General features: G+C 42.3%; 1 protein-coding gene across 3 annotated transcripts in view; it reads left to right on the top strand.

Moving 5' to 3' along the window:
* Positions 1 to 15,300, top strand: part of prima1 (proline rich membrane anchor 1) — a 223,142-nt gene that overhangs the window by 170,434 nt on the left and 37,408 nt on the right. The window lies entirely within an intron of this gene.

Here is a 15,300-nt window from a genome sequence, read left to right as displayed (position 1 = left end):
GTGCAAGACGAGAGCAAGTACTATAGACAATGAGAAGTAGTGCAAGACGAGAGCAAGTACTATAGACAATGAGAAGTAGTGCAAGACGAGAGCAAGTACTATAGACAATGAGAAGTAGTGCAAGACGAGAGCAAGTACTATAGACAATGAGAAGTAGTGCAAGACGAGAGCAAGTACTATAGACAATGAGAAGTAGTGCAAGACGAGAGCAAGTACTATAGACAATGAGAAGTAGTGCAAGACGAGAGCAAGTACTATAGACAATGAGAAGTAGTGCAAGACGAGAGCAAGTACTATAGACAATGAGAAGTAGTGCAAGACGAGAGCAAGTACTATAGACAATGAGAAGTAGTGCAAGACGAGAGCAAGTACTATAGACAATGAGAAGTAGTGCAAGACGAGAGCAAGTACTATAGACAATGAGAAGTAGTGCAAGACGAGAGCAAGTACTATAGACAATGAGAAGTAGTGCAAGACGAGAGCAAGTACTATAGACAATGAGAAGTAGTGCAAGACGAGAGCAAGTACTATAGACAATGAGAAGTAGTGCAAGACGAGAGCAAGTACTATAGACAATGAGAAGTAGTGCAAGACGAGAGCAAGTACTATAGACAATGAGAAGTAGTGCAAGACGAGAGCAAGTACTATAGACAATGAGAAGTAGTGCAAGACGAGAGCAAGTACTATAGACAATGAGAAGTAGTGCAAGACGAGAGCAAGTACTATAGACAATGAGAAGTAGTTCAAGACGAGAGCAAGTACTATAGACAATGAGAAGTAGTGCAAGACGAGAGCAAGTACTATAGACAATGAGAAGTAGTGCAAGACGAGAGCAAGTACTATAGACAATGAGAAGTAGTGCAAGACGAGAGCAAGTACTATAGACAATGAGAAGTAGTTCAAGACGAGAGCAAGTACTATAGACAATGAGAAGTAGTGCAAGACGAGAGCAAGTACTATAGACAATGAGAAGTAGTGCAAGACGAGAGCAAGTACTATAGACAATGAGAAGTAGTGCAAGACGAGAGCAAGTACTATAGACAATGAGAAGTAGTGCAAGACGAGAGCAAGTACTATAGACAATGAGAAGTAGTGCAAGACGAGAGCAAGTACTATAGACAATGAGAAGTAGTGCAAGACGAGAGCAAGTACTATAGACAATGAGAAGTAGTGCAAGACGAGAGCAAGAATACTGAGGTATTGCACATGGGTTCATTGTCCGTTCAGAAAGCTGATGGCAGAGGGGAAGAAACATTGAGTGTGTGGTTTCAGGCTCCTATACCTCCTCCTTGATGGCAGCAATGAGAAGAGGGCATGTCCTGGGTGATGGGGGTCCTTTAAAAATGGACACCACCTTTCTGAGGCATCGCCTTTTGAAGGTGCCCTCGATGCTGGGGAGACCAGTGCCTATGATGGAGTTGGCTGAGTTTACAACTCTCTTCAGCTTTTTCTGACCCTGTGTAGTGGCCCCACCATACTTGATGGTAATGCAACCAGTTAGAATGCTCTACACAGTACATCTTTAGGAATTTACTCGAGAAATCCAGTTATTGACATACCCTGCGTTTGACTTCAAATGCCATTTAATACGCACAGACACGATCTCCAGAACAGTGATGAGCACTTCACACAGACTAATTTACAGTCTATTCCAAAAGTCATTTCAGAAAAGACCATAAGATATAGGAGCAGAATTAGGCCATATGGCCCATCGAGTCTGCTCTGTCATTCCATCATGGTAGATTCAGTTTTCCTATCCACCTCAATCTCCTGCCTTCCCCCCGTAACCTTCATGCCCTGACAATCAAGAATATATCAACCTCCCTCTTAAATACATGGAAAGATCTGGCCTCCACAGCTGCGATGAATTCCACAGATTCACCACTTTCTGGCTAAAGTAATTCCTCCTCATCTCCATTCTAAAAGGACACCTCTCTATTCTGTGTTCTCTAGTCTTAGACTCTCCTGGCATAGGAAACATCCTCTCCACATCCACTCCATCACGGCCTTTCATCATTTGATAGGTTTCAATGAGGATATCCCTCATTTTATGAATTCTAGTGAATACAGGCCCAGAGCCATCAAACACACTTCATATGACAAGCCATTCAATCTTGGAATTATTTTCGCGAACTTCCTTTGAACCCTCTCCAGTTTTAGCACATCCTTTCTAAGATAAGGGGCCTAGAACTGCTCACAATACTCCAAGTGAGGCCTCACCAGTGTTTTATGAAGTCTCATCCTTGCTTTTATATTCTTGAAATGAATGCAAACATTGCATTCACCTTCCTCTCCTGCAAATTAACCTTTAGGGAATCCTGGAAAAGGACACCCAAGTCAAACTCCTAATGAAGTATAGCCGCTGTTTTGCCTTCTTTATAACTACATCGATATGTTTTATCCAGGTTAGATCCTCAGAGAACTGACACCCAGGAACTTGAAACTGCTCACTCTCTCCACTTCTGATCTGTCTATGAGGATTGGTATGTGTTCCTTCGTCTTACCCTTCCTGAAGTCCACAATCAGCTCTTTCGTCTTACTGACGTTGAGTGCCAGGTTGTTGCTGTGGCACCATTCCACTAGTTGGCACATCTCACTCCTGTATGCCCTCTTATCACCACCTGAGATTCTACCAATGATGGTTGTATTGTCAGCAAATTTATAGATGGTGTTTGAGCTATGCCTAGCCACACAGTCATGTGTATATAGAGAGTACAACAATGGGCTATGCACACACCCCCGAGGTGCATCAATGTTGATTGTCAGCAAAGAGGAGATTCTGGTCACCAAATTATAGGAAAGATGTCAACAAAATAGAGAGAGTACAGAGAAGATTTACTAGAATTTTACCTGGGTTTCAGCACCTAAGTTACAGGGAAAGATTGAATAAGTTAGGTCTTTATTCTTTGGAACGTAGAAGGTTGAGGGGGGACTTGATAGAGGTATTTAAAATAATGAGGGGAATAGATAGAGTTGACGTGGATAGGCTTTTTCCATTGAGAGTAAGGGAGATTCAAACAAGAGGACATGAGTTGAGAGTTAGGGGGCAAAAGTTCCAGGGTAACACGAGGGGGAATTTCTTTACTCAGAGAGTGGTAGCTGTGTGGAACGAGCTTCCAGTAGAAGTAGTAGAGGCAGGTTTGGTATTGTCATTTAAAGTAAAATTGGATAGGTATGTGGACAGGAAAGGAATGGAGGGTTATGGGCTGAGTGCAGGTCAGTGGGACTAGGTGAGAATAAGCGTTCGACACGGACTAGAAGGGCCGAGAAGGCCTGTTTCCGTGCTGTAATTGTTATATGGTTAAACCATAAGACCATAAGGTATAGGAGCAGAAGTAGGCCTTTCAGCCCATTGAGTCTGTTCCACTATTCAATCATGGGCTGATCCAATTCTTCCAGTCATCCCCACTCCCCTGCTTTCACCCCATACCTTTTGATGCCCTGGCTAATCAAGAACCTATCTATCTCTGCCTTAAATACACCCAATGACTTGGCCTCCACAGCCGCTTGTGGCAACAAATTCCACAGATTTATCAGCCTCTGACTAGAGTAATTTTTCCGCATCTCAATTCTAAAACCTGAATTCCTGAAGTCGTGCCCTGTTGTCCTATCACCAATCCGCACAGATTGTGGTCTTCTGGTTAGGAAGTCGAGGATCCAATTACAGAGGGAGGTACAGAGGCTCAGGCTCTGCAACTTCTCCATCAGGATTGTGGGATTGAGCACTGAACCCCAATGCTGTGAAGTGTAATAGACAGATAGATAGAAAGATAGACAACTTATTGATCCAAAAGGAAATTACAGTGTCACAGTAGCATTACAAGTTGACAGATACAAATATTAGAGGAGAAATAGAAAGAATAAAAAATAAGTTACCACTAACAGTCTAACAGGAGGGGATCATCAATTTCCCAGCTCTAGGTTGACTCATTATAGAGCCTAATGGCTGAGTGTGAGAAGGACCTCATATGACGCTCTTTGGAGCAGCACAGTTGTCTTAGTCTATTACTGACCATGCTCCTCTCTTCAGCCAAGGTGACATGTAGAGAGTGAGAAACATTGTCTAGAATTGCCAGGATTTTCTGTAGAGCCCTTTGTTCTACCACAGCCTCCAGTGTGTCCAGTTTGACCCCTATATCAGAGCCAGCCTCTCTAATCAGTTTATTGAGCCTGTTGGCATCACCCGTGTTGATGCCATTGCCCCAGCACACCACCGCATAGAAGATTGTACTGGTGACAACAGACTGGCAGAACATGTGAGGGAGAGGCCTGCACACTCCGAAGGACCTCAGTCTCCTCAGGAAGTAGCGGCAACTCTGGCCCTTCTTGTACACAGCCTCGGTGTTGGTGCTGCACTCGAGTCTGTCATCCAGGCGCACCTCCAAGGATTTGTAGGTCCTCACCACCTCAGTAGTAACAGGGAGCAGTGCAGGCTTAGTCTTCCTAAAGTCCATCACCATCTCCTTTGTCTTACTGATGATGAGCTGCAGATGATTCAGCTTGCATCATTTGACAAAATCCTCCACCTGGGCCCTGTATTCATCATCCCATCCTCCCTTTGTACACCCAACTATTGCTGAGTCATCAGAGAATTTCTGCAGAAGACATGACTCAGTATTGTATCTAAAGTCCGAGGTATACAGGGTAAACAGGAAGGGAGTCAGCACAGTCCCTTGTGGGGCCCCAGTGCTGTCCATAGCCATGTCTGACACAGCCTGAAGCTGCACATACTGTGGTCTGCCAGTCAGGTAGTCCATTATCCAGGATACAATGGAAGTGCCAATCTGTATTGAATGGAGCTTTTCTCTCAGCAGTGAGGGCTGGATGGTATTGAAATCAAAAAACATGATCCTCAGTGCTGGACTGCTTATCCACATGGGAGCAGGCTCTGTTCAGCAGGAAAATGAATGAAATAGTTGGGTTACCGTATGAGGAATGTCTGGCAGTCTTGGACTGTATTCCTTGGAGTTCAGGAGAATGAGGGAGAATCTCATTGAAACATTCCGAATGTTAAAAGGCCTGAAGAAATTAGATATGGTAAAGTTATTTCCCATGGTAGGGGAGGCTAGGAGGCTAGGACAAGAGGGGACAACTTCAGGATTTAAGGACGTCCATTTAGAACAGAGATGCAGAGAAATTACTTTAGTCAGAGGGTGGTAAATCTGTGGAATTTGTTGCAGTGAGCAGCTTTGGAGGCCAAGTCATTGGGTGTATTTAAAGCAGAGATAGATAGGTTCTTGATTAGCCAGGGCATCAAAGGGTATGGGGAGAAGGCAGGGGAATGGGAATGACTGGAAGAATTGGATCAGCCTATGATTGAATGGCGGAGCAGACTCGATGGACTGAATGGCCTACTTCTGCTCCTATATCTTAGGTCTTATGGTCTAATTCAATGCTCAGTTTCCCACATTAGTATATGAGAAAATTCATTTAGTCAATTTTTTTAAAAATTGTAATTCAGAGCAACTGCAGTGCAGATTGTCATAAAATGCAAAAGACAAAATAAACACATAACAGTTCTTTCATTTTGTACTTGGCATCTGAAATTCAGTTCTCTGAAATTTAATGGAACCCAATTTCCAAACTGAATTATCAGAATTAGAATCAGGTTTAATAGCACCGGCAGAGGTCACGAAATCTGTTGTTTTGTGGCAGCAGGACACTGCAGCACAGAATAAAAACTGTGAATTACTGTAGATATATATATATTAGTCAAATAAGTAGTGCAAAAACAAAACTTAAAAAGTAGTGAGGAAGTGTTCATGGGTTCAATGTTTATTCAGAAATCAGATTTCAGAGGGGAAGAAGCTGTTCCTGAATCGCTGAGTGTGTGCCTTCAGGCTTCCGAACCTCCTTCCTGAAGGTAGCAATGAGAACAAAGCACGACATAGATGATGGTGGTCCTTAATTATGGATGCTGCCTTTTTGAGGCATCGCTCCTTGAAGATATCCTGGATTCTGGGGAGGAGAATGCCCATGATGTTGCTGTCTAAGTTCACAACTTTCTACAGCTTATTTTGATCCTTTACAGTAGCCCTCTCATACCAGACAATGACGCAGCCAGTCAGAATGCTCTCCACAGTACATCTGTAGAAGTTTGTGAGTGTCTTTGGTGACATACTAACCTCCTGAAATTCTGAATGAGATATAGCCACTGCGTTGCCATCTTTGTAGCTGCATTGATGTGTTGGGCCCAGGATAGATAAGGACTGATGTGTGTTCCCTCACCCTACCCTTTCTGAAGTCCTCAATCAGTTCATTGCAAGGTTGTTGATGTGACACCACTCAACCAGCTGATACATCTGGTCACCATTTGAAATTCTGTCAACAATGGTTGTGTCATCAACAAATTTATAGATGGCATTTGAGCTGTCCCTAACCACACAGTAATGGTTGTAGAGAGAGAAGAGCAGTGGGCAAGACACACATCCCTGAGGTGCACCAGTGTCATCAGAACTGTAGGAATGATTGTGTTAAACACTGAGCTGTACAATAAACTGCAGCCTGATGTAAGTCAGAATGCATGAATGTTTGATTAGAGCAGTTGACTGATGGAAAAGGGGCTTGAGTTGATATCTTTCACTCATTTAGATCGGAGGTGCCACAACAGCACAGCAGTTAATGTGACACCATTACAGCTCATGTTGGAGTTCAATTCCGGCGATGTCGATAAGGAACGTACATTCTCCCATGTGCCTCTGGGTTTCCTCTGGATGTTCCGGTTTCCATCCACAATCGAAAGATGTACGGGTTCGTAGGCTAATTGGTCATTGTAAATTGTCACATGATTAGACTAGGGTTAAATCAGTGGGATGCTGGACATGCAGCTTGGTGGGCCAGACGTGCCTGTTCCATGCTTTAAATAAGTAAATTTAGAAATGGGTAGAAAGATCCAGTTCTCTGTTTGCATCCTGGAGGGAAAATAAAAGTCACCTGAACACCATAAATTTTCCCATTGCAGTTCCATTTTAGTTACTCATCCAGACTGTATCTTCTACTGCACCATTCCCTCTAAGCTGTGTGGACCAACCATTGTTTCTGAGCATCTTTTACAGTCTGAAAACTGTGTGACACTTTAATAAAGCATTATATAAAAGGAAATTACAGTTACGTGGCACCAAGGGCTATGTGCACAGAGGTATTTCGGTGACTGTGTGGCTGCACACACACACACACACACACAGCTTAAAAGGAACAGAGCTAGTACAGGACAAAAGTAACTTCTGAATGCACAATTTCACATTTACACAATTTTCTTAAACAGAGCCATGGCTCTCCATTATGATGTTCAGTGAAAACATCTCTTTCCATATTGTAATTCAAAGGAAATTCATTATCAAAGTATATATGTATATGTTGTCATATACAAACCTGAGATTCATTTTCTTTTGGGCATACTCATTATATCCATAGAATAATAACCATAACAAAATCAATGAAAGACCCTCCAACTTGGACATTCAACTAGAATGTAGAAGACACCAGACTTTTCAAAATACAAAAGCAAATAAATAATAAAAAGTAAATAAACAATTAATATCAAGAACATGAGATGAAGAGTCATTGAAAGTGACTCCATAATTTGTGGGAACATTTTAATGAAGGGGGAAGTGAAGTTGGTTGAAGTTAACCCCTTTGGTTCAAGAGCCTGATGGTTGAGGGGTAGTAACAAACATAACAAGTAACTGTAGATGACAACACGAGTGAATCTGCAGATGCTGGAAATAAATAAAAACACAAAATGCTGGCAGAACTCAGCAGGCCAGACAGCATCTATGGGAGGAGGTAGTGATGATATTTCGGGCCGAATTATTTATTTCCAGCATCTGCAGATTCACTCGTGTTGCCTTTGAATTCACTACTGCGAAGCCTCTTCCAGTGATGCCTACATTGAAGAAGTTCAGATCTTCTCTCCGACGGAAGTTCAGCGAGAGCCTCTCTCTCTGCTCCCAACCTACTATTTCTTCGGCCCTGAAACTTTTGGACCACACGCTGACCCAGACCCGGTATTATAGTCACATATCCTTCCTATCACTTCCTAGCTCTCTACTTTATCCCTCCTCCCACTTCTTATTCCCCTTCGACCATCCCATGTTCTTTCACTCCTGATGAAGGGTTTCAGCCTGAAACGTTGTCACTACCTCCTCCCATAGATGCTGTCTGGCCTGCTGAGTTCTGCCAGCATTTTGTGTTTTTATTAACTGTAGATGACAACACTATTTTACACTATATCTTTGCATTATTAAATTTGGTGGGTGCTTCATTGAAATCTCATTACAGAGCTAATAATTATTTTTAGTGGTAAATGTACTTTATTACTATTGAGAGCCTTGGCATTAGGATTTGCAATCTAGCCACTGGATAGCAGATTAGGGATCACTTCATCGAATACCTTTACTCCATTTGCTATAACAACCAGGATCTCCTGGTGGCCAGCCATTTTAATCCACTTCCTATTCCCACCCGGACATGTCTGTCTTCTATCAGGACATCAAAGGATATGGGGTTGAGTGGGATTCCAAATCAGTCATGATGGAATTTGAATGGCGGAGAGGACTCAATGGCTGAATGGCTTAATTCTGCTCCTATGACTTATGGTTTTATATTAAGGCAGATTGGAGGAGCCACATCTCAGGTTCCTTCTTGCTGGTTTCAAATTTGATGATAGTATAAATTATTGTAACCACTTTCCTCTGTCTTCCCCCACTCCTTTCCCTTCACTCTGGCCCCATTCCCTTCCCCTACCTTCACCAGACCTGCCCATCACCTACACCTTCCTCAGCTTCCCTTTATTTCATGGTGTACTGTGATTCTTCTTCAAGTTTATTGTCATTCAATCATACACATGTATAATACCAAATGAAACAACCAAGGTACACAACACAAAGTAATATTACCACAAATAAATTAACAAATAAAATATATTCTTTTTAAGCACTTTGTTTGTTCCACCTGTCAACATCTCAACCTCACACATTATTCCATCCTCCCCTTCTCCCACTTAACTACCTTTCCTCCTCCCCCCCAATCTGGATTTGCGTAGCGCTCTCCACCTTGTGCTCTTCCCCCTTCTCTTGACTCCAACATCCTCTCAACCACTGAGGTGAGGCTAACTGGTCTATAAATTCCTTTCGGCTTTCTTCCTTCTTTCTTGAATAGTGGAGTGACATTTGCAATTTTCCAGTAGTCTGGCACCATACCAGAGTCCATTGAATTTTGAAAGATCATTATTAATGCCTCCACCATCTCTACAGCTGTCAGTATCACGGTTGTACTATTTTACCATTTGAGTATTTCCGCATTTTTGGAATATACATGTCCTGCACCTTCCTCATTTTCCCAGAAACACATACCATTGCTGCTCTACTGTCATCTCTGCCAGCAGCTTCTTCCAATTTACTTTGGCCAACTCCTCTCTCATACCACTGTAATTTCCCTTACTCCACTGAAATACTGCTACATCAGACTTTACTTCCTCCCTATCAGATTTCAAGTTGAACACAATCATATTGTGATCACTGGTTCCTAAGGGTTATTTTATCTTAAGCTTCCGAATCACCTCCGGTTCATTACATAACACCCAATCCAGTATAGCTGATCCCCATTAGGCTCAACAACAAACTGCTCTAAAAAGCTACAGGGTATCTCTTAGGCATTCAACAAACTCACTCTCTTGAGATCCATTACCAACCACCTGATTTTCCCAATCGACCTGCATGTTAAAATCTCCCATGACTACAATAACATTGCCCTTTTGACTCGCCTTTTCTATTTCCTGTTGCAACCTGTGATCCACCTCCCAGCCACTGTTGTAACTGCCATCAAAGTCCTTTTACCCTTACACTTTCTCAACTCAACCAATAAGGATTCAACATCTTCTGATCTTATGTCACATCTTTCTACTGATTTTAAAAGGCAAACACGAGGAAATCTGCAGATCCTGGAAATTCAAGCAACACACACAAAATGCTGGTGGAAGTTCAAATCTCTTACTATCTTTCCTTTCAGTTAGACCTGACAAAGGGTCTTGGCCCGAAACGTCGACAGCGCTTCTCCCTATAGATGCTGCCTGGCTTGCTGTGTTCCACCAGCATTTTGTGTGTGTTTCTACTGATTTTATGGTATTCTTTACTAGTAGAGCCACGCCACCCCCTCTGCTGATCATCTATCCCTTCGATACAACATGTAACCTTGGACATTCAGTTCCCAAATACAATCATCCTTCAGCCATGATTCAGTGATGGCCACAACATCATACCTGACAATCTGTAATCAAGCAACAAGATCATCCACCTTATTTCTTATACTCTGTGCATTGAGATAGAACACTGAGTGCTCTTTTTGGTTCTGCATCCTGAATGCACTGATGCTCACCCTGTTGGCTGCTATTTTGTCCTATCATCTGCCTGCACTTCCTGACAGTCTGACTGCACACTATCTTTGCTCTTTTACCATCTGCCCTATCCGGAGTTCCTTCATTCCAGCTCCCAACCCCACTGCCAACTTAGTTACACCCCTTCCCAACAGCTCTAACAAACCAGCCTACGAGAATATTGGTTCTCCTCGGGTTCAGGTGCAGGTCATACCTCCCACAGAAGAGATCCCAATGATCCAAGAACCTGAAGCCATGACCCCTGTACCAGCTTCTCAGCCACACATTTGCCTGCCAGATTATCCTGTTTCTACCCTCACTGGTACAGGTAGCAATCCAGAAATAACTATCCTGGAGGCCTGGCTTCTCAGCTTTCTAAATTTTCTCTTCAGGACCTCATTGCTTTTCCTTCATGTGTCATTGGTACCAGTACATAGCAAGATGTCTGGCTGCTCTTCCTCCCTCTCTAAAATGCTGTGGATGCAATCCGAGATGTCCCTGACCCTGGCACCTGGGAGGCAACATACCACCCAGGTGTTTCATTCACGTCCATAGAATCTCCTGTCTGTTCCCCTGACTATTGAGTCCCCTATTACTACCACTCCCCTCTTCTCCCTCATATCCTTCTGCACCACGGACACAAACTCAGTGCCAGTAACCTGGTCTCTGTGGCATTCCTTGGGAGGTCATCCCCCACAACAGTATCCAAAACGGTATACGTATTATTGAGGGAAATGGCCACAGGAGTGCTCTACACTAACTGACTATTCACATTTCAATTTCTCCCAAAAGTCTCTCAGCTACTCAGCTCCTACACCTTTGGGGTGACTACTTCCCTTTAACTCTGATCGATTATCTCCTCACTCTCTCACACAAGCTGGTCATCCAGCTGCTGCTCCAGATCACTAACACGGTCTTCCAAGGGCTGCAGCCAGATGCACTTCACGCAGATGTAGTTCCCTGGAAGACTCTGGGTCTCCCAGAACTCCAACATCCGGCACAAAGAGCACACAACAGCCATTTACTGCACCAGGTATGATATGATTAGATTAGATTCAACTTTATTGTCATTGTGCCGAGTACAGATACAAAGCCAATGAAATGTAATTAGCATCTAACCAGAAGTGTAAAAGAATAGTGTTATTTACAAAATAACTGCAAATAAAAAGTGCTATAGCATACTAAATATAAAAGTACTGAGACAGTACAATATGGGTGCAATACTGCTTAGCGCTGTGATGTGAGGTTCAGCAGGGTCACAGCCTCAGGGAAGAAGCTCTTCCTGTGCCTGCTGGTGTGGGACTGGAGGCTCCTGCAGCACCTACCGGATGGGAGGAGAGTAAAAGGTCCATGGTTAGGGTGAGATACATCCTTGATAATGCTTTTTGCCTTGCTCAGACAGCGTTTATGGTAAATGTTCTCAATGGTGGGCAATTGGGTGCTGATAATCCACTGGGCAGCTTTCACCACCCGCTGGAGTGCTTTGCGGTCCAATACGGGACAATTACCATACCACGCTGAGATGAATTGGTGAGTATGCTCTCAGTGGTACAGCAGTAAAAATCCATCAGTATGCTAGGACAGAGGTGAGCTTTCTTGATGCTCCACAGGAAATAAAGGCGTTGTTGTGCCTTTTTGATCAGGATGGAAGAGTTCAGGGACCAGGTGAGACCATCGGAAATGTGGACACCAAGGAATTTGAAGCTTGATACACGCTCCAGTACAGCTCCATTGATGTAGGTGGGGACATGAGTGTGGCTCCTAGCATGCCTGAAGTCCACAATAATCTCCTTGGTCTTCTGGGTGTTAAGGGCCAGGTTGTTGTTGGCACACTATGCGGCCAGGTGCTGGACCTTGTCCCTGTAGGCCGTCTCGTCATCCCCTCTGCTCAGGCCAACCACCATGGTGTTGTCTGCGAACTTGATTATGAAGTTAGAACCATGTACAGGAACACAGTCATAGGTGAAAACAAAAGAGAAAACAAAAAGGGAAATTCAACAGAAGCTCACCCAGAGCCAATGACTTTTTGAGCTGAAGACTGACACTCCCACTCCCAACAATGGCCCCCACGCTTGTCCCTTCTGTACTTTTATTTAATTCTCTGTGCTTTGCTCCCTCCACTGATTGAGCCTCCGGAACAGGTGGGATGCTAGGCAGTGCGGTTCATTGGGCCACAAGCTCCTGTTCCACACTGTATCTCTAAATAAATAAACACAAATCTTTTTCTGAGGTAAAATGTATTTTATTACTTCAAAAGGAAGGGGAACAAATTGATTTCCGCAAAAAAAAACATACATTCAACGCTCGGTTATTGACATCACATTTAAGATGATTTACCCATCATTTGGTTTTCTATGAGGCGAATAACAATTTAAATGACAGTTGATTTTTTGTGCACTAAATTCCTGTTAGTGACCTTTAAATTTAGCACTACATTGCAATTGCTCTCACAAAATCATTGTCAAATCACAAATCTGCAATAGAATGGGCATATCGTAGACTTTTTAGTACAGAAAATAGGGCATTTTTCTTAAAATTTTTTACTTTCATCACCTTATCTCTGATAATGTAATGAGAAATGTGTTTAGAAAAGCATTTATCAGTAACAATAGCAGGAACTGCTGTTCCTAATCCATGTCCACACACGTGAGAATTTCTTCATTAATAATTACAAAATGAACATCTTTGCCAAAAAATAATGATGTTTTTCTTCAAGCAGATTAAATGTGAGTTTCTATAATCACAGAAATGCTACTGAATAGCATTTCAATCCAGTTCAAACTGTGATATACAATTTTTATATTGCTCTTTGTAGAGCATGGAGAAAAGAAATTGCCATGAAGTGTAGGCTAAAAGGTCATTTTTACACGAACCCAGAGTTAGAAAGAGTGCTATTAACAGTGTTTGAGTTCTACCATCAGTGTGCATCCAATGAGACAAGTGCAACTTGTCAGTAATGAACTCATTCACAATGTAAAGCCTGGTCAGATAGGACTTTTCAAAGCATGGGAGCATGATAAACATCAAAAACAACGCAATATTCTATTCTACTACGCTTTTTAGTCAAAATCAGGGGTTCTCAATCTTTTTTATGTCATGGAACAAGATCATTAATCAAGGGCTTTGTGGACCCCAGGTTGGGAACTCCTGGTCTAAGTCATTCTTTATTAAAAAGGCCATTACCACACAACTACTATCACTTAAGGAGAGCGGGGATAGCTTCAAAAGAGGTGTCAGGGGCAGGTTTTATTTTACACAGAGATTGATGGGTGTCAGGAATGCACTGCCTGAGGTGGTGGTAGAGGCAGATACATTAAGAGATGTTTAGATAGGCACATGAATGTGAGGAAAATGGAGGAATATGGACATTGTGTAGGCAGAAGAGATTAGTTGGCCATTTGATTACCAATTTAATTGGTTCAGCACAACATTGAACTTTAGAAAGTTTCTGACAAGAGCAAGTCATTCAACCCAACAAAGATTGTCAAATTCCTATTCGCATAGTGTGTTGAAATAACAATCGTTTAGATTTAAAAGTTTCCAAGGTACTACTCTCAACGACACAACTAGATCGTCTGTTTCATGTGTCCACTACTCCTGTGTAAAGAAATCTCCCTTTCACCAGTCTCCACCTATGGCTCCGTATCCTTGATGATGGATTAATTTTGAAGCAGCTGTCGGCATCCACTTTACTTATATCATTAATGATTTTGAACACTTCTATCACGTTTCCTCTCATTCTATGTCTACTTAGGCTAAAAAGATTTAATTATTTCAATCTTTCTTCATAGTTCATGCCCTGCATACCTGGAATGAGTATAGTCACATTTCTCTAGACTCTCTCCAGCGGCTTCATATCCCTCACACAATATGGAGATCAAAATTGTAGACAAGGTGTGGCCTCACAAGTGCATTATACAGCTTAAGATGTCTCTGGACTTGAACTCCACTGAGCACATTATATAGCCAAACATTCTATTGCAACATTTTCCCAATGTTGATAGTAATGAGTCTACCAGGAGGCCCAAATCCTTCTCATTCAGAGCACTTCTTAATTCTAAACCCCCTCTCCCCTCTTTATATTTATATCTACAATGTGGGCTGACAGGCCTATTTCTGTGCTGTACTGTTTTATGTTCTAACTTACTGATGGTCCCTGGGACTCTGGTCAGTGCAACTTTTTCTACATAAATTACACAAAATACTTTATGTAACTTAGAAAGCTTTGTCTTTCAGATGGTAATATTAACAGTATTTATAATAAAAAAGCAAAAAATTCTTCAATTAACTGACTGACATACACTTTATTAGTGCTCCTCCTTTTGCTAATAAAGTGGCCACTGAGTGTATGTTTACCGTCCTCTGCTGAAGTAGCCCATCCACTTTAAGGTTTGACGTGTTGTGCATTCGGAGATGTTCTTCCACACACCACTATTGCAATGAATGGTCACCTGAGTTACTGTCACCTTCCTGTTGGTTTGAACCAGCCTGGCCATTCTTCTCTGACCTCTCTCATTAACAAGGCATTTTCCCCCACACAGCTGCTGCTCACTGGCTGTTTTTTTGTTGTTTGCACCATTCCCTGTAACTCTAGAGACTGTTGTGCATGAAAATCCCAGGAGATCAGCCATTTCTGAGATATTCAAACTACCCTGTCTGGCGCCAACAATCATTCCACAGTCAGTCACTTAGATCACATTTCTTCCACATTCTGGTGTTCGGTCTGAACAGCAACTGAACCTCTTGACCATGTTTGCTTTTACCCATTGAGTTGTTGCCACATGATTGGCTGATTAGATATGTAGATTTATGAGCAATAGTACGGTTGTACCTAATAAAGTGGTCACTGAGTATATATTAAATTAATATAACGTTAATGCTAGTGTGAAGTAGAATTTGCAAAGAATGTATGTATTTTCTGCACATTA

The sequence above is a fragment of the Hemitrygon akajei genome, chromosome 3 (genome assembly GCF_048418815.1).
Source record: "Hemitrygon akajei chromosome 3, sHemAka1.3, whole genome shotgun sequence".
In the NCBI taxonomy this organism is placed as follows: domain Eukaryota; kingdom Metazoa; phylum Chordata; class Chondrichthyes; order Myliobatiformes; family Dasyatidae; genus Hemitrygon; species Hemitrygon akajei.
Note: the sequence above shows the minus strand (reverse complement) of the source record. Positions and strands in the feature narration are given on the sequence as shown.